This window comes from Cryptotermes secundus, unplaced genomic scaffold (genome assembly GCF_002891405.2).
Source record: "Cryptotermes secundus unplaced genomic scaffold, Csec_1.0 scaffold792, whole genome shotgun sequence".
In the NCBI taxonomy this organism is placed as follows: Eukaryota; Metazoa; Arthropoda; class Insecta; order Blattodea; family Kalotermitidae; genus Cryptotermes; species Cryptotermes secundus.
In genome coordinates, this window is record NW_019725425.1 from 920,381 (window position 1) to 941,053 (window position 20,673).

The 20,673-nt window shown below is 42.1% G+C and overlaps 1 protein-coding gene across 1 annotated transcript in view; it reads right to left on the bottom strand.

Annotated features, from left to right (window-relative positions):
* LOC111863410 (fatty acyl-CoA hydrolase precursor, medium chain) overlaps positions 1–19,607 on the bottom strand; it is a 57,396-nt gene extending 37,789 nt beyond the window's left edge. Inside the window, exon 1 of the mRNA XM_023849713.2 lies at positions 19,571–19,607. The gene's annotated coding sequence lies outside the window, so the exon portion shown is untranslated. The remainder of the gene's footprint in view (positions 1–19,570) is intronic.
* Positions 19,608–20,673: the final 1,066 nt, after the last annotated feature.

Genomic DNA, 20,673 nt, shown 5'->3' on the forward strand with positions numbered 1-20,673 from the left:
ATCAGCCATGATTAGATGGATGTCGAGCAGCCTCCATCTACCTCGTCGTTAACTGCTGGGTTAACGGCAGATTTAACGGAAGCATCAGACACTCCAGCTTCAGATGTGCTGGGGGTAAATACTTGGTCAGGCGCAAGCTTACCATAATACGGGGCAATTAAGCATCCTGATGGCCAGACACCAACGTCATTGATTAGCGAAAATTCATCCTCAGTAACAGCGATATGGAAGGATGCATAAGTGTTAAATTTAGTTCTAAGTCTGGTGCAAACCAACTTTTTAAGGCTTAATTGCTCCTTGAGGGACTTATGTACATCATCGGCAGTGACCTCGGGGCTAAATCTAGAAACAAAAAGTGCCTTTGTCCTTTCCTTCTTCGCAATAACAGGCAGGGATTGAGAGTTACGAACCCCAATAAGCGGCTGCCTGCGATAATAATAATAATAATAATAAATTAATTGATTAGAGTGGCCGCGCCATAGCTCAAGCTGTTAGTCACTGGTTTCCCACCGTGGCAGCCCGGGTTCGATCCCGGGTCTGGTCAAGTGGGATTTGTGGTGGACAAAGCAGCGCTGTGGCAGGTTTTCTCCGAGTGCTTCGGTTTCCCCTGCCAATCTTCATTCCACCAATTGCTCCACAATCACCCTCAGCTATCATCTGGGGCTGGTACAATAGGCCAGAAGTGGCCTAAGTACCAAGTGGACTTAGTCCCACCCCACTAGCAATAAAAAAATTAATTAAGCACAAGGTCAATTTCACTTTTACTTTAGTATTATTAGGTGTCAAAACGGGCTCGAATCCTAGCCGCAGTATGGAGATGACTGACGTGTGAAGAATATTTAGATGGGATGATTCAGCTGTGCGATAATTCTTTATACACAAAAAGGAAAAGGAAAAGAGACATAGGTCATCCGAGAATGAGACGGGAAGCTGAACCGGAAGAGGAAGGTTTCACATGCCCTGAAATGGAGATAGTGATCATGGTGAAACCGGATACTTCAGACATCAAGAATTATGTTGGTTTATATATATTGTATCTTCAGCGAAATGGGGTGGGAGGTGATTCCAGTTCGTACCCTGTGACGCGGGCTCTGATGATGTTGAAACTGCACACTATATTGCCAGAGCTTGAGTTAGCTTCGTTAGGCCGCGCCATAGCTTAAGCGGTTAGTCGCTGGCTTCCCACCTCGCCGGCCCGGGTTCGATCCCGGGGGTCTTGTCAAATGGGATTTGTGGTGGAAAAAGTGACGCTAGGGCAGGTTATCTCCGAGTACTTCGGTTTCCCCTGCCAATCTTCATTCCACCAATTGCTCCACAATCACCCTCACCTATCATCTGGGGCTGGTACAATAGGCCAGAAGTGGCCGCAGTACAAGGGACTTAGTCCCACCCCACTAGCAATAAAAACATTGATTAGAGTGCTGGCCAATAGCATTAACTCATTAAAGGCAAATATCAAAATACATAAAATAATGAAATACAAAAAAAAAGTAGGAAACAGAAAACATCGACAGAAAAAATAACAAGAATAAGAATTCAGGTCATTTACTTTTTTCGTGATAACAGCTACGGCAAACAAGTACAGCGTTAACACAAACGAATAAAAAGTAAGAATAAAAAAAACGCAAAGATGTAGGACAAGTACCTGCATATATAATACACGTATTTCACAGCATAGTAAACGTAGGGCATAAGTAGTTTTTTATGTTATCACCAAATAGATATGTGCAACGTGTTTGATTTTGTTGTCACGAAACATACCTATGAGTAAGTACTAACAAACTTAAAAATTGAATAATTATGCTGTTGCAGAATTTAATTGGCTACATGTGCAGGTCCTAAATGGGTCAGAAACTCATTTGAAGGAAGGTGATTTCCCTCTCACTGAGCAATTTGCTGCAGGTAACAGTCACGTACTGCCGCGAGAAACCGATTAAAATCGAAAGTAAAATAAAGAGTTGTTACCTCGATATCAAACTAATACAGAAAGGAGGCAGTTGAAAGTTGCTACAGAAATAATTGAGTACATCGAGTCTTTTATTTTGATGCAATATTTTCGTTATTGATACAAGTGCTGAAATTTCCTTAAAGTTAAACTCAATTTTAGGTTAAGTTTACTAACGAAGTTCTGTATGATGATCAGGGCAGAACGTGTATAATCAATTGAATTGGTGTGAGGAAGCACCAAAGCCTACTTAAAAAAACTGTCAGTCAATTCATGTATTTTGTGTACATCGACTGCTACCATCAATATTTAGGTGAATTTAAAATCTGGTTTCAGTTCGTTTAATATGTTGAATTTCGTGAATAACCGGTGAAATTCCTTTGGCTTTAAACCCACTGTCTGACGCTGACATGTGTTGTGGTCCATTGGCAGCTTTTTCGGACATAACATTGAATATTAGGGTACCATAAATTAGGGAAATTAATTGAATAACTGAACGACAATTAGCTTCTCAATCACAAATTTGCCCTATGGAGTTACAACCAATAGCATTGTCACTCCAGTCGATGATACAATTGGAACTTCTGTTTCTCATGTTTATTTCCTAAATTATAATTTGGAGAATGAAAGTAGGGTGATAAAGTTCTGCCTTCAATTAATCAGCTAGAAATTCATTTTCATCCAGGTTTTTCTAATCAGAGAAATAAATATTTATGATAAGTGCAAATGTTTTTATGTCGGAATGTTTTAGCCTTGAAGGATTTTTGTGTTATTACATTTCAATATAGAGCATTTTTTAGTGTATTTGTGAAATGAAGCTACGGAAGCCATTATAAACTCTGCTGAACATTAAAGTATATGTGTATATAGTACAAGATGTTCAATGAAAGAGGAAACTTCGCAACACCCTTCACCGGGCCCAACATTCCTCACAGATTGCTGCTGTAACTGTAACTGCTTAGCTAAAAGAATGTATTTATTCTGATTGCTAATAAATATATATATATATANTATAGGGAAACTCTTAAAACTTATGTAATAAAAGAAGCAAACACAAGCTTCAGCTCATTTCTTATCCAGAGACGCAGCATATGGCGATGAATTTGTTTTTCACATTCTACCTCCAGATTTCAGTGTATAAAAATATATTCTAAAATTACATCTTATTAAATTGCAACTTTATTTTAAAAAGAATTTACCTAGAATGTATTTTATTTCTTTATCCTAAACTAAAGGAGCTGGGGTGGCGTAGTCGGTATAGCGACCGGCTACGGGCTGGATAACTGATAGGTCAGAGTCCCGGTAAGGTCAAGAATTTTATCTTCTCCAAATCGTCCAGACCGGCTCTGGGGTCCACCCAACTTTCTATCCAATGGATAACACGGGCCGTTTCCCCGGGGGTAAAGCGGCCGTGACGTGAAGCTGACCACTCACCTCCAGCTAGTACAGAGGTCAAGAAAATGCGGATCTATACATCCACTCCCCCATACGCCTTCATGGCGTAGTGCTTAATTAGTTGAACACAGGGACAACTTTAAACTAAACATTCGAAGATAAACAACGTAAGCAGATTGGAATTTTATTCAATAACACTACATTTGTGCTTAATTAGTGGCTTACTGTATATAATAGAAGAGAATTTTCAGACTTACACCTTCAGAGACATAAATTCATTGTATATAATGGTGACAAAACTTATAATTATGGCGATAATGCAGTCTTTCAGACGACGGATAGTCACACTTTTATGATGTTCAGCGGTGTTCTAATAATTCGAGCTTATTGCGCAATAGTTAAGTTTCTTCTTGAGGACACGTTCTCAATCATAAAAGCAATTAGAATTTTGGGCTGTTGTATACGTGAAACAGCCTCTGTGGTCTAGTGGTCAGAGTTTCTGGCTATAGATCCAGAGGTCCCGGTTCGATTACCGGCGCTAGTAGATTTTTTTTTCTGAGAAGTAGTGGGTCTGGAACGGGATCCACTCAGCCTCATGATGATAATTGAGGAGCTATTTAAAGGAAATAGTGGTTCATGTCTAGAAAACCGAAATTAATGGCCGTGGGGATTCGTTGAGCTAACCACGTTACACCCTCTATCCGCAAAAGTTGGCACTAACTTCACCGACAAGCTGCGGTCGCTCGGTCGGTATAGTTCGCTTGCGGACTACAGGGTACGGAGTTTGTTTTTTGTTTGTATACGTGCATTAGTAAAACGTTACTTGTGATATAAAGTGACATACTTGTAATTTGCTGTTTTATGGCGCACTGTGTTGGACGCCTTTGGGTCTCTCAACAGGTCTACACCATACAACAATACAAGCTTTAATTTGTAAGATATTTGATGGTTTTTTAATTCAAGAAGAGGAGAACGCCTTTCGCTCTAACGAAAGCAACAGAGTGTTCATTTCATAACTTATTTTCCCCGTAAGTCTCGAATTCTGGAGGACCATGACCAGAAAAATATCAAACTGCCTCAGGATTTATATGTTTTATCTCAGTGCCTTCAGACAGATGCTGGAATAGTTCTGTGGTATATAGACCCGTTACTAGACAACGACAGCGAACAGAATTCCTGTGGTTTTGAACTGTTTCCATCGTCCGGAATTTTAGGTAATAGAGAACACGACGTTTCGGAAAATGGATCTGTTTCCATCTTCAGGTGAGAAAGGAAGACACCTGCTCAGTTGCGCCCCTTAGATAGGGCTAATCTCAATCGTATCCTCTATTACCTAAAATTCCGGGCGATGGAAAGAGCCCAAAACCCCAGTAATTCTGTGTGCCATCCACCAACATAAGAAGCTTTACAATCAACGACAGCGAAATAAACACCTATACAACAGCTGTTGCTAAGTAATTGTCCGTAAGTAATAAGAGAGGAATGGAGTTTTCTGCGCGGTCCGTGCCGATGGCTCACGTAACAATTCAATACTTCATGTCACCGTTAAGCAACAATTCCACAACATAGTAACGGTATTTTCTACGCGGTCAGTGCCGCAATATAAGCAAGACAGTGAGGAGTTAGTGGAACTGAGTGAGTTGGTTGGTGAATTGGTGAGTTAGTGAAATAACCGCTGGGGTTCAGTCATCGTTAGCTGTTGTGAGAAGCTGGTAGCTGAGGTCGGGACAGTTCGGAAACCCAGGGGAAGGGGAACGTCCGTCGCTGGCAGCCGGCAACGGCTAGTGGAGATTGTAACAGACTGAGAACATTAGTCCGTGTGTGACAGTAAACTGTAAGATGTAGTAACGATTTGTATAAGTGTGAAATAAATCCGATTACCAATGCTAACCCCATCTATAGTCACATTCTATCGCGTGTTAGATTAATCCTGCTCCCCTGTACATTCTATCCCATTCACAACACATCAGCTTGTTGTTCAGCGCTCCAGTTCTTGTACCGGCTACTGAACGTCAAGTGCGTACCCGCAACTTTCCGTGTCACTATTCGCTAGCCATCGTAAAAAAGAGGTAAAGCTACCCCTGTATCAACAGGCCGCGCCATAGCTCAAGCGGTTAGTCGCTGCGGCCCGGGTCTGGTCAAGTGGGATTTGTGGTGGACAAAGTGGCGCTGGGGCAGGTTTCCTCCGAGTACTTCGGTTGCCCCTGCCAATCTTCATTCCACCAATTGCTCCACAATCACCCTCACCTATCATCTGGGGCTGGTACAATAGGCCAGAAGTGGCCGCAGTACAAGGGACTTAGTCCCACCCCATTAGGAATTAAAAAAAAATACCCCTGTATCAGGCCGTGGAGGCCCATGGGGTTGTGGGACGTTGAGGTTCCTACGTCTTCTATACTGTAACGTGTTTGGAGTAGGCACTTCCATGGTAGCGCAATAACAGTAAGCCGTTGCGTAGAGAGTGCCGAAGCAACGAACGCGGCTCCCCAGAGATGAACTACAGAGAGTTCGTTGCGCCCGTTACGTGGCAACGTGACTTTCGAAATCGTAGCAACTGACTGTATCTGAGTAACAACGGATGAGACGAGACACGTTACCGGTCTAATCTATTGGGAGCGTTTGCGAAGCAACGGATTGCCGAACACGTGAGATCGAACCTTGGCGAGGGGTGTCCTCTATTGAGCCAGCGTGCGCCTGGCCCTCGGATGGGAGATTAGATAATTGAGTACTGAGGATCTGAATATTGGAGTACTGAGAACGAGACAGTCTTGGAACAGCCGCCGCCAGAGAGAGATGAGATCCAACCACGGCCAAGGATAGTTGAGACGTCGTATCGAGTATTGGGCCAGAAGTCAAGTGATACTGGAAGTGATAATAATTGTAAAGTGTGTGTAAGCGTGAGTGTCCAATAAAGATTCGCTAAATCCGGCTCACAGATGGCGGTGAGGTTGTCAGCCTTACGCTCCGGCTACCCTTTATCCCCCAAGAAGATTCCTGGTACTCATTTCTGTTAGAGGCTGAGTCTAAACCATGGCCATAGTGCGGCTGGAAGGATTAAATCAATTGAAAAATCCGATGATCTAATCGGGAATCAAACCCGCAACCTCCCTACTTGTAGCGTAGTGACTCAACGAACTACGCTAACACGTAGACCTCACTAAAAATCGTTTCCCTCCTATAATCTGGGCTGTTGAAGGTATCGTTATATAACCCATAAATAAATAAACAAGTAAACAACGAAAGAAACAAATAAAGAATCCTTTAATACCCTAAGGAGTACCTTACACAATCATATGACTGGACTTATTTGCTTCTTCATAAATATAGATCGGCTAATGGCCGATATTCAAACACAAAAATGTTTGTTTCTGTTTTCCTACTTCATTGTCATAGAAAATTATGTCGGTTGAACTACATATAGAGATAAGCCTAACCCCCATATACATGGGGTAGCCATAGTGAAATGGCATGGTGGTATCCGTTAGAGAATGTTGCGCAAGAAGGGATATACGAAATTTCGTCCTTGAAATAGTAAAGCGATAACAAAGTCGGTTCCTTATCAGAAGACTGAGGTTGTGCTGTAGAGGCATTAGCAAGGCACGGCATCGTATTCATAAGTTTGAAAAGTCAGTATACTGTATTGTGCCCTTATTACGACTATTTTCCCCCTTCCCATAGCGTGATCCTTGTGAGCAGAGTGAAGGGTGAGAGGTCGTTGCTGAAGGAATCGTTCGCTTGCGTGCGACTGGCTTACTTTCCTCTGCATGAGGCGCGTGTTTCGTGGTCACCCAGGGTTTCTGCAGCTGTGTGCACGATAGCCATATTGACTGTTCAGCCCACTGAAGAAAATACCTCCGTTTCAGAATATTACACTCAATACAACTGTGTTTCTTACTCAACCTTTCTATTTAATGTCATATTGAAATATATTTCTGTGTGTCATGACATACCTGACCTTGTATCGTGAAATTGTATGTATACGAGTATATGTATGTGCGTATTTGTGTATGTATGTATGTATGCAAATTACTCTAATCCGAACTGTATGGTGGAAAGGGTGGTCTGGCTTGGGGAATAACCCCAATTAACGAAGTGATGATAAAACTGTAATACCCATGTGGACCTATTATTGGGCCGCGCCATAGCTCAAGCGGTTAGTCGCTGGCTTCCCACCGCGGCGGCCCGGTTTCGATCACGGGTCTGGTCAAGTGGGATTTGCGGTGGACAAAGAAGCGCAGGGGCAGGTTTTCTCCGAGTACTTCGGTTTCCCCTGCCAATCTTCATTCCACCAATTGCTCCACAATCCCCCTCACCTATCATCTGGTGCTGGTACAGTAGGCCAGAAGTGGCCGCAGTACAAGGGACTTAGTCCCACCCCACTAGCAATAAAAAAATTAGGCCTATTATTAAACTCTTCTTTTTTAACTGCTGGCACGAGCAAGTCTTGCTTCTGACTTGCATTCGTGATACAGCCGGTATTAAAAAATAAAAATACAAAATTCCACACGTATGAGGCCTAGCGCCAGAGTACCAACAGAATAAAATTTATCACTGGAGAGATATTCTCTGTATCGTACCAACATAAAAACACTAATTTTCTCACTTAATCTTAATTGTTATTATCCTGTGATAACGGAGTCCAGATGTGAGAGATGTCCGAGTTGGATTGACTGATCGGTTGGTCTATCAGAGACATGTCTGCTGACTCCTTGAATTTCCTGTATGTGGCGTTTGATTCAGTCTGCAAGACCTTCCCTTCTTTCCAACATATTTTGTTGCCTTCCTCATATGCATGTTGGGATGAGGGTGATTTTTCAAGCAGCCTTTTGGTCAAGTTATATTTGTGCTTCTTAATTCTTACTTGTAAACATCTGCTTGTTTCGCCGATATAACATCTGCCACAATCACATGGGATATTGTACACACACTGCTTCGTCTGCTGGGCATCTCTTAGAGGTCCAGTTTTCATCAGTGTCCCACGGAGTGTTTGTTTAGTTATGAAATTGGTCCTGATATTGAAACGGTTTCCAATGTATCTGAATTTTGTGGAGCTATCCTAAACATAAGGGATGATGACACTGCCCTGATATATTGTACCTGAAGATGGCTTCATTACAGAGTCAACAAATTCTTCTGGATATATATTAAGCATCAGATCATGTCTCAACCCTAATTTTGTTGCTGAAATCCTTCTGGGTCTGACATATGACCTTGGCTTCACTAATCAAACTATGAAACACTCCCCTTTTATAGTGATGTGTACTAAAAACTTACTCCTATTAGTCGTTATCTGCACTTGAAATCCAACCATCCACATCACGCAAAATTGCAGATAGCGCCACTATGAATAAGTTTCGGGTACTGGGCTACCGTTAGCACAGCAGAAATAAAGAAAATAACACCCCGTGCAGCGTAGATTAAGTGAGAAAATTTCTGTTTTTATGTTGGTACTGTCACATGTTTGGAATCCAGAAGGGTTTCTTCCATGGAAACGCTAGAACAGACCGTTGCATAAAAAGTAACAATAATGGTATTGTAATTCTAACAGTGAGCCGTTGCGTAGAGAACGCCGAATCTCCACGGAGATGAACAACCGAAGACCCGTTACGTAACAGCGGACAGTAGAAACGAAACCGTGAGGAATGGTGTCCGGTATCCAGTCCGCATAACCCCTTATATAAGCAGAGCTTACGACACGTACAGAGCATTGGAGTCTTGAGAACGAGACAGGATTGGGATATCCGCCGCCAGAGAGAGTTGGGATCTAACCACGGCCAAGGACAGCTGAGATGTCGCGTTGGAGTACTGGGCCAGAAGTCAGGTGATACTGCAAGTGGTGATAATTGTAAAGTGTGTAAGTGTGAGTGTCCAATAAAGATTCCCTAAATCCGAGACCCACGTGAAGTTATTTGTCGCGTGATATACCCAACACGTCACAGTACTATACAGAGAATTTCTCTCTCCAGTGATAACTTTTATTCCGATGCTACTCTTGTACTTTCGTGGAGTTTTTTCATGTTTTAATATTTAAAGTTTTGTCTTAGCTCTCGTAGTTGGTTTGTATACCATATTTTGTGTTGGTGCAGGTGTCCGGAGATAGAGACTAGCTCTATCGATTGGACCGAACTGGGTTTCACCTGAAGACGGAGACAGAACCCATTCTCCGAAACCTTGTGTTTTGACAATATAAACAGGACGATGGATAATATCCAGAAACAGAATACTTTTATTAATGTACTGTCAGGTGTAGGGGCGTGGCTATAGAAGTTTGGATTGATAATTATATTTATTGACCACTTACAGATCGTAACTACAAGTATGGCACCATCACTAATCTCCACACTTTACAAATCACTAAAGCACACGTTAAATTTTCTGACTCTGCTTCCACATGTCGTTTCCTAGTAACGGATCTTAACAATAGAGATTCTTCAGCCTCTGCGATCACATCGTTGCCCGATGCCTAACACTCGACAACTGAATTCCACTTAATTATAGCGCCATCTCTTTCAGCCTCCCTTGCGGAACTCAACTGAATTCATTGTTCTAACTACCCTGGTTATAACTTCTCGGCATGGACCACATAGAAAACACCGTTCTTCTATTGTTGCGTGCGAATTCATTGCAGCCTAGAAACGATCGCTGTTTATTCACCTTTTCTTACAGTCGTTGCATAGCAACGGTTGTACATGCTACAGAACCGTCATCACAGACTTTTAGACGTGCAGACTTCCTGTTTAAACCACTGCGCGAAGATGTGCAATATTTTCTTTGGAGCGATTAGAGATTCGAAATCGACAGCCAGTTCTCATGCACGTAAAACAGGTCCAATTTGCATACAAACTTCGATGTTAGAACAAAGGATGTCTTACTCCGTATCCTTTACTTATGATCATTTTGTTGAGTTGCGATGTGCCCAATGTTTTATGATGGATTCAAGTATCCTTCTTTCACTCTCTGCTTTCCCGCCCATGTAAATAAATTAATGAAAATCAGTCTTCGCACGAATATCCTTACTTACTTACTTACTTACTCACTCATGGAGCTGAGCCCTTCTGAAGGAGCCGCCAATTCTGCAGCTACTCAAGAATTTCCCAGCATTTTATGGAACCCGAAGGTTCATTACCGTGTTCACAAGAGCCCTCCACTGGTCCCTATCCTGAGCCAGATCTATCCAGTCCATACCATCCCATCCTATCTCTCTAAGATCCATTCTAATATTGTCCACCCACCTACGCCTTGGTCTTCCCTGTGGTCTCTCTCCTTCTGGCTTTCCCACCAATATCCTATACGCATTCCTCGTCCTTCCCATTCGTGCTACATGACCTGCCCACCTCATCCTATCACGCAATTAGTTATTTAGGCAATCAACAGGGTTGTTATTCTCTCAGCTACTTCGTTTGTTCATTGCATATTTTTACATCAGATGCAATGATTTTATTTAATATTCGAGACGTACCCAGCTATAAAATCTGTCGGTTAAATGGAAATCCTCGATCTACGTTTATGGTTTTCCTCAGTTTCTCCAGAGACGTTACGATGTAGTACCCTCAAATACCCGAAAAAGGCGTCCTGGAGTGTTGATCGACACGCGGACACATAATTCGACGCTAAGCAATTTCTAAAGCTGGAACAAGGCAGCTAAATATCCTGACTTTACTCCACTGTGTGAAATGTATATCTTTCTCATACCAAGCTACTGAGAATATTTACATCTTGGTCTTAAATTGGCCTCTATGGTCTAGTGGTCAGAGTTCATGCCTACATTTCCAGAAGTCCCGGGTTCGATTCCCGGCGCTACCACATTTTCTGAGAAGTAGTGGGTCTGGAATGGGGTCCACTCAGCCTCGTGAGGGCAATTGAGGAGCTATTTCAAGGAAGTAGCGGTTCCGGTCTAGAAAACCGAGATTAACGGTCGTGGGGATCCGTTGCGCTGATCACGTGACACCCTCTATCCGCTAAAGTTGGCCCTAACTTCGCCGACAAGTGGCAGTCTCTCGGTCTGCACAGTTCGCTTGCAGACTACATGCCACGGAGTTTGGTCTTAAATTGAAAAAAATATTAAACTCCATAACTTTAAATTTAGTCCCATTTAATTCCGTAGTAATGCAGTTTATATATATATATATACACACATACACGCAAGGTGTTCTGGGAATAACTAATCGCCTACTTTACTTTCACTACATATTGATTATATAATAAGACACGGACTACATAGAAAACACCGTGTCCTACATAGCTTTTATTATTGCATATATTCGTTGCAGTGGGAACTTGCTTATCGTGCCGCAGCCTACAACGACAAGGGAATGCACGCAGACGCCCAGAGAGCAAGGTTATCTCATAAGCCTCCTTTTATCTTTTTTTCAAAATAAGGAAAGTAGAGTAAAAAGGGCCATATCTATAGTACAACATCTTAGTTATTTTCCTACACTTGAGGTTTTGAGTTCCTGCCGTTTTTATTTTAGTCTTTCGGCTAGATCACCGAGTCGACGTGGTGAGAAATGCCGACGTTTAGGAGAAGCTGAGAAGACAGCCTTGCTAATGGCTAATAAATAGTTTTGATGTGATTGACACTGAGCTGTATTCAGGTTGTCCTTACAAACTGCAGTTCCTGGCTGTTACCAATACAAATTTGCAGCTGTTGCTACTCGTACAGTCAACCCCCTAGCCGCGCTTTAACACTGAAGAAGGAGGAAGTTCCCGCGAAAGATCAAGAACATTTGTATCGTTTCAAGGTGTTGGCAGGCCTGTGCCCAGGCGACTACAAATAGTCTACACTATACACTTCTTCGTGAACAATCGGCGGGCTTAATTTTTGCAAACGATTCTGTAGGCAGTGCTGAGGAAAAGTTCGTGCAATCGATCGTTCTTTCTACACAGAATGTGAGTCACTCCAATTACCCCCGACTTGAATTCAGATGTTACTCTTTGTTCTATCTGAATAATGTTCCTCTCGAATGTCTTAATGAATAATGAATTCCGTATAAGCTCTGGTTCAAAGCAAAGGCTTTAAAATTTACCAGCAAAGGAAGTTCTTCAAAAACTGGAAACTACGCGAACTGATTCACTCACTCACTCATGGAGCTGAGTCCCTCTTGAGAAGACGCAAATTGTGCAGCTACTCAAGAACTTCCCAGCATTTTATGGAATCCGAAGATTCATTACCGTTTTCACAAGAGCCCTCCACTGGTCCCTATCCTGAGCCAGATGAATCCAATCCACACCATCCCATCCTATCTCTCTAAGATCCATCTTAATATTATCCACCCGCTTACGGCTTGGTCTTCCTAGTGGTCTCTTTCCATCCGGCTTTCCACAAATATCCTATATACATTCCTGTTCTCCCACATTCGTGCTACATGCCCTGACCACCTCATCCTCCTTGACTTGATCATTCTAATTATTCTTGGAGATGAGTACAAGTTATGAAGCTCCTCATTATGCAGTTTTCTCCAGCCTCCTGTCACTTCATCCCTCTTCGGTCCAAATATTCTCCTCAACACCCTCAGTCTATGTTCCTCCCTTAATGTCAGAGACCAAGTTTCACACCCATACAGAACCACAGGCAAAATTATAATTTTGTATATTCTAATTAACACGTAAACTGAGACTGATATAAATTGTTCAAGCAGTATTATCATCTTTTATTTTTTCTTTAGTCATTATAATGACTGGGCTACGATCTAAATGACCGGGATTCGATTCCCAGCATCTCGTTCAGACTAGCTCTGAGGTCAATTCAGATTCCTATGAAATGGGTATCCGGGATTTCCAACCTCAGCCGAGGAGTGCATCTAGCGCCCAGTTGTGTAGGACTTCGGTACTCTGTACGTCTTCACGACTTGAAGGTTAGTTTAGAGCAGTGGTACATTAAACTGCGCTCCCTTTAATTTGGCAAACGGACAACTTCACCGTTCACGTGTTTCATAAATCTTCTAATACAAAAGTTTTCCTTAAGTGTGGACCCAAATTAAGTAGCATCTTGGAAAGGGAATGCAGTGAGATCAAACTCAAAACAGTTCACACCAATCTCTTGCACTGGCAAATATGTTTGAGCTTTTACTTCGGCGTCAAAGTTTGGTATATTGAGCACACTTCGTAGAATTTGTGTCAAAATTCCAATATTGTCCATAGTTCTAGATTCATGGGACGTCATGTGTACGTTCTTCACATATTTAAAACGTGAATATATATCTCATTTTAGTTTCCTGTTATAAACGTAATTTTTACTGAATATCAATGCGTGTTTGTTGTCCTTGGCTGTGGTCTTCAATGGGTACCGGGGACTCTTTTCTTGGTGATAAAGCGGCTGGGACGTAAAACTGACCAATCACGTTCAATTAGTGCCGAGGTCAAGTAAATTTGTGGCTCTGTAATCCACTCCAACATACGCCTTTATGGTGTAGAGCTTAATTAGTTAAACACAGGTAAAATTTCACCTTTTTACTTTTATCATTTGCTGACGTCATAGCATCCCATTATTCTTTTACAAAATAACAAATGCATCTTTCCTATTTCCACCCTTTTTCCAACCCCTGTCATATGCCTTCATTTCATCAGCGAAGCATACAATTGCTGCAGCATTGTTACCTCTGTGTTTGGGGTCCTTGGTAGATGTACATTAATTCTATACAAGTCTATCTTCTCCCTCACCCCTAATTAACACGGTTACCTCTCCTCCCATTTCTATTACCGAAGATTAATCCGAAATATTGAGAGTTAGTTGTTGCCTCTGTTTCCAGCCCCCACCTTCCAGTCCACGCTACTACCTTTCTCTTCCCTATATTTCTCTTCAATTTGAATTCTTTGCAAAATTCCTGTTTTCGATTAATTACCCTTTGAAAGCCTATACCAGTTGAGGGCAGATCTGCATACAACAATCCTCATACTGACTTCCTCACCCAGACCGCCTCTGTGGTCTAGTGGTCAGGGTTCGATTCCCGGCACTACCACATTTTCTGAAAAGTAGTGGGTCTGTGAAGGGGGTCCACTCAGCCTCGTGAGGATAACTGAGGGGCTATTTAAAGGAAATAGCGGCTCCGGTCTAGAAAACCGAAATTAACGGCCGTGGGGATCTGTTGCGCTGACCACGCGACACCCTCTAACAGCTGAAGTTGGCACTAACTTCGCCGACAAGTGGCGGTAGCTCGGTCGGTATAGTTCGCTTGCGGAGTACAGGCTTCCTCGCCCAGTTTTCTCAGTACGTTGTCTGTAGATATATAGGTTGGAGGAGGGGCTGCCTCAATGCAACATATGAGTCAGATTCCTCAGTTCCGTCCCCACTTCACCACTGACTCAACGTACATATTTACTTCATTCCTTGAATACACTTAAATGCCATCAATTTTTGCATAACTTCCACGATGAACTCCCCTCACGTCTGCATCGAAAGCTTTGGGGAAATCTTGCAAGTAACAAATACGCTACATCCCATATCTACGTAAATATTTATCTATTAAAAGGTTGTCCTAGTTCTTAACTCATTAAGCACTACACCATGAAGGTGTATGGGGGAGTGGATGTACAGACCCACGTTTTCTTGACCTCAGCACTAGTTGGAGGTGAGTGATCAGCTTCACACCACGGCCCCTTTACCCACGGGGAAGGAGAACCCCGTATCCATTGGATAGGATGCTGCGTGGGCCTTGACGGGTCTTGACGACTTGGAGAAGAGAAAATTCTTGAATGTACCGGGACTCCAATTCCAACCCTTCAGCCGTCCAGCCCGTAGCCAGCCGCTACCGTCTGCGCTATCCCCGGCTCAAATACGTATGTGTTGTTGCCCAACCTATAGAAAGCATTTCTGTGTTCACCTTTTCCTTTCTAAATATCGTCTGAAATTCGAAATAATCCCTCTCGTTCCGATCTACATGTTCATTGTTCCTGACAGAGCCCCTGTGTACATCTTTGGCAAGGTTGAGAATAATGAAGCACCTGTATAGTTAGATGGAATTTTCACTTCTCTTTTGTCTTTGTATATCCTATGCAATAAACTCTTCCTCCATACAAAACAAAAAAGCAAACAAGTTCCGTGGTTTTAGTCCGCAAGCGAACTGTATCGACCGAGCGGCCGCCGCTTGTCTGCGAAGTTAGTGTCAACTTTAGCGGATAGAGGGTGTCGTGTGGCCAGCGCAACGGATCCCCACGGCCGTTAATCTCGGTTTTCTAAACCGGAGTCGCTATTTCCTTGAAACAGATCCTCAATTATCCTCACGAGCCTGAGTAGAACCCGTTCCAGGCCCACTACATCTCAGAAAATCTGGTAGCGCCGGGAATCGAACCCGGGACATCTGGATCTGTAGCCAGGAACTCTGACCACTAGACCATGCTACTGGAAATTTCCCTGTCACGTGAAAATTGTACATTACGTTATTTATTATTTTACGTAAACTTTCCTCCGGCCGGTCACAGTAGCCGAGCGGTGTAAGGCATGCACTGTCTTCGCTCGCTCGGAAGCCGGGATCGTGGGTTCGAATCTCACTCAGGGCATGGATGTTTGTGTGCGCTTTTCTGTGTTCGTGTACAGGTAGAGGCGACGAGCTGATCACCCGCCCAAGGAGTCTTACCCAATGTCTAAGATCTAGTAAACCGAAGTGAAACGGAGAGTTTTATGGAGGTAGGCCTAGGCCCAAATGAGGGCTGTAGCGCCAATGAAAAAAAAGAGAAATATCTTTCCTCCTTGAAATAGCTCTTTACAATATCCCATTATTTGACAATCGATTCCTGCTCTCACACAAATTTTTATTTTTTAAAAATGTTTAATTTTTCTTCCGTCTCAATTGCCCTGCTACCCATCCCCAGCCCAAATTTTTCATATCCTTCGCAAATTCTGACTTCAATATTTCCTTATTTAAAAGGCTCCGAAAATAATTCCTTAGTCTCTACACCTAAATTGCGTCCATATTTCTTTTTTGGGTCAAAAACCTTATTTGTGCAGCTTTATTTTCAAAATATTTTTACTGTTTCTTAGCTTTTCTTTTAGAATATATCCTCTCCTCCTTTTGTAACTTGTGCCCCTTCTACACACCCCTACGTGCATGTCTATTCTGTTTCGTGTTGCCCAATTTCCGTTTTATTTTAGCGCTTCCTCCCACTTCTACCTTCATCAGAACATGAGCCTTTTCTGTCTGTCCTCTTGTTAGCCCTCGTTTTCATCTGCCGTCCTACACTCTCCAGCATTCCATTCATACATTTTTATTCTAGCAATTTCTCCAATTTGCAGAAAGTAAGTTTCATTCCCATTGTACTCGTAGGTAGTTCTGTTATTTCCCTATCTCTCATTTCGTTAAAATTTCTGCCACCTATTCTTATGTCATTTAAACACATTAACACATTTTCTCTCATGTATATTCCCTGCCCCCCACCTGAATAAACTCAGCCTCACCTTTACTTCAAACATCGCGGTCGCCATGTCGTGATCATGCGTGACCGTAACTGTGACACTGAACCTCTTCAAATAATTACCAGAAATGTACAAACAGTACATAGTCTGCGAGTAATGCGCTGGACACTGCTTNTTCAGCCTCACCTTTACTTCAAACATCGCGGTCGCCATGCGTGACCGTAACTGTGACACTGAACCTCTTCAAATAATTACCAGAAATGTACAAACAGTACATAGTCTGCGAGTAATGCGCTGGACACTGCTTTTCATATAAGTATCTCTCCTGCAATTTAAAGTTTATACTTGTAGCAGTTGGTTGAGGCACTATGCTACAAGCAGGAAAGTCGCGGTTTCGATTCCCGAATAGGTCATTGGATTTTTCAATTAACCTTCCAGCCTCACTATGGCCCTGGGGTCTACACAGAAATGAGTACCAGGAATCTTCGTGAGATTAAAGGGCGGTCGGCGCGTAGGGCTGACAACCTCACCGCCATCTGTGAGCCAACTGTCTAGAAGATGTGGGAGCCTCGACCCCTTACACTCCTATGAGCCTCCACGTCCTGTTGCAGGGATAAATTTACCTTTTCTTTTTTAATACCTCACATGTGTTTGTGTTAGGTAGCGGCCTTGCGTCGGGCTGATCTCCAGTCCAAGGAGACCTACCGACTGTCTGAGATTAAGAAACTGAGGTAAAATGAAATGTTTCACGGATGCCCTACGCTCCAATTGGGGGCAATAGGAATAGAAGAAAAGAAGGTCACATAAATTAATCTTTTGCCTTCCTTATTTATTATCTTACCCTACCTCTTCCTGTGGGATTTGGGAAACATAATGAAGTCATAATATCTCCCTTTTCTCAGCCGGGACATTTCTGGGTAAAGCTTCCAGTTCTTAAATCAATATCCATCCCTACGATATAAACTCTGCTCCGCCTATTGCGTTTTTAATCTCCGTAGCGTCGTTTTCCAGATCCGTATAAAAGTGAGGTTATCGGTAATTGGACATTTTCGGCGATGAGTATCTTTCCCCTTCCTGCGTCAGCATTCAGTGATATCAATGTGACTCTATCATTTCATTCCTTAACTTTGCTCTATATCAGGGCCGCGCCATAGCTCAAGCGGTTAGTCGCTGGCTTCCCACTGCGGCGGCCCCGGTTCGATCCCGGCTCTGGTCAAGTGGGATTTGTGGTGAACAAAGTAGCGCTGGGGCAGGTTTTCTCCGAGTACTTCGGTTACCCCTTCCAAACTTCATTCCACTAATTGCTCCACAATCACCCTCACCTATCATCTGGTGCTGGTACAATAGGCCAGAAGTGGCCGCAGTACAAGGGACTTAGTCCCACCCCACTAGCAATAATAATAATAATTGCTCTATTTCGCAACCTTCCTCCCGAACAGTATGACTGTTCCTTCCCAATATCTGCCTTTATTTCCCTTTTCTTTCTTAATTTTTTCATGCGACGGAAGTCAGCTACTTAAATCATTTCTATCTCTTCCATCCACTTGTCTATTGCACCTACCAGTGCATCAGTGTTTTATATAATTTCCTGAATTTATGCACTCCTATTTTTTTTCCTTCTATCCTTGTGCGCAAGATATTCTGTATGCATTTCTTATGCCTCACATCAGGGTTTCATGTCCTGCCCATCCCCTAATTTTATTTGATAACCCAAAAACTGCCTACTGACAGCTATATTACGCAGCTCCTCATTATACAATTTGCTTCAGCCTCTCGGTCATGGTTTTCTTAGAATACAATGCTTAATAATTCATTTTCGGCGAAAACGTAACTTGTAAATTATACAGTAATGGAAAATCTTAAAGAAATATAATCATGGTTCTACGACAACATACGCTTCTCATGTAAAGCGAAACAATTAGACACGAAATGTCAGGTGATTCACGCAGCCTTGTGCTCTATTAAGGTGAAGGCCAATGATATTTCATGGCCTTTTTACGGTAGTTTGTGCGCATTATCTTTTGTCACACAAGCATGAATTTTAGTAGATAAGAAACCAGTTCAAGGATTAAAATTCATGCATGAATTTACAAGATGTAATTATGAACTTTTAAAATTATGACTTATCATCCTTCACAAAAATTCCTTCTTAGGAATTTTAACGGAAGCTAATGCGATAATAATTTTGTGAGTTGGTATGGTATTTTTATTATATTATCATAATAAGCCGATAAGATGCTCAAGAATTTTTGCGACATTATGTATGCGTTGCAGGGAAATGGTGCGAGCCTAGATACACGCTACCTAATTTATCCGTTATCAAGATCGCACTGACGGGCAACCCAAGAGGAGAAAGTTTTCCGGAGTTACGAAACATTTATTTCGAAATACTTTGTGAGCCACAGTTGCTTGCTGGCTTATTACATTAAACAGAATTATAAAAAATGGGGGGAGAGGGGGTTTACTAGGAACGTTTAAGTAATTGCGATTTTGAGTTTCATAAAAATTATGCGATATTTCTGTTTAATTAAATTCTGTTTTGGACTTAAGCATCTAATAGCTAAAGAAATGTAATCAAAGGCAGGATTTCAGGATTACGATAATGTCCTTTTACCATTCGGAACTGATAACATCCGTTTTAATTTCTTAAAAATTTTAAATATTTGCAATGCCAAATACGTATTTTCGAAATCCACATACAAACATTTAATTGTTACTTAGAGCATGGCGCTTGTAAATAGACTGTTTATAATTAATTACATTCAGAAAAGAGAAGATTTTTATAACTGCAATTTTCAATTTTTAAGCTCCTTGTTATGTCCGTATGGTCATAACGGTAGATTTGTAGAATTATGGAAGTACAAAATTTAATATAGGAATACCTGGAAGATATTGAAGTGTTGTAACTTTGGAACGTCAGTTAGTGTAGTCAACACAACATTGCCCACCAAGTCCAATATTGCTGAGTGTGTATGTGTAGTCTGCAACTGCAACTAGGATAGCACAGAGCGCTGACTCAGCGGTGACCATGCGGTAAACACCTTGGGGTCGGTAGACACGGAAGCCATATTGATAACAGATTTGAGAGCAGTTGACAAGGTGGTGTCGCGTAGGCGAGGTGATCTCATTGGGGCATCACCATAAGACGTCGTATAATTAATTATCTTCTTATACAAAGTTCCAATTAATTCGTAGGATAAGGACTCTGTCTGGACTAGAGTCGAAGGAGTTCGAAGGATGAAGAAGATTAAGTGTAGAAAATAGTTTAATTAGACATTCCAGAAATAGAGTAAGTAAATCTTCAAGTATAATGGCTGTACACTCGATCAGATGTTGTTGGTCTCTCCTCTGTCCACACTAACTACTTACTTCTTATATCATACTTACATTTTACAATTAAGTTCAATGTATCATTTCTTAACATATACAAGGATGTAGTGAGCAGTTCCATATATGGTCATATCATATGATGCCGATCGAGATACTTCTCAACCCTTCTGTCTAGTCATAACGTGTGTGTTTGTGACGGTCTTATCAGAGGTCGAGGTCAACATATAACTAACTTTTTACGGTCTACAGCGGTTAGGAAATATTCAGATTACGAAAGTTGTCATGTACGTACATGTTGATTGCAATAATCTAATTATCCCTTATAACTACTACCTATTTGTTACCTATACCATACTACATCACACTACATTATAGGGGTTTGTGTCCCCACGTCGCCAGAAGACCAGCCCAGCCGAGAACCATGGACCTTCGAGAATTTCTATTTTGCATCATCGTCTTCATGACCGTACCAAATAATTGGTACCGTGGAATATTGAGACACGCGTAACGTAGTTGGCTGAGGTACTATGCTACTAGCCGGAAGGTCGCAGGTTCGAGTCCCAATGAACTGGATTTTCTAAATTTACCTAATCCTTCCAGCTCCACTATGGCCCTGGGTTCGACTCAGTCTGTAACAGAAATGAGTACCAGAAAT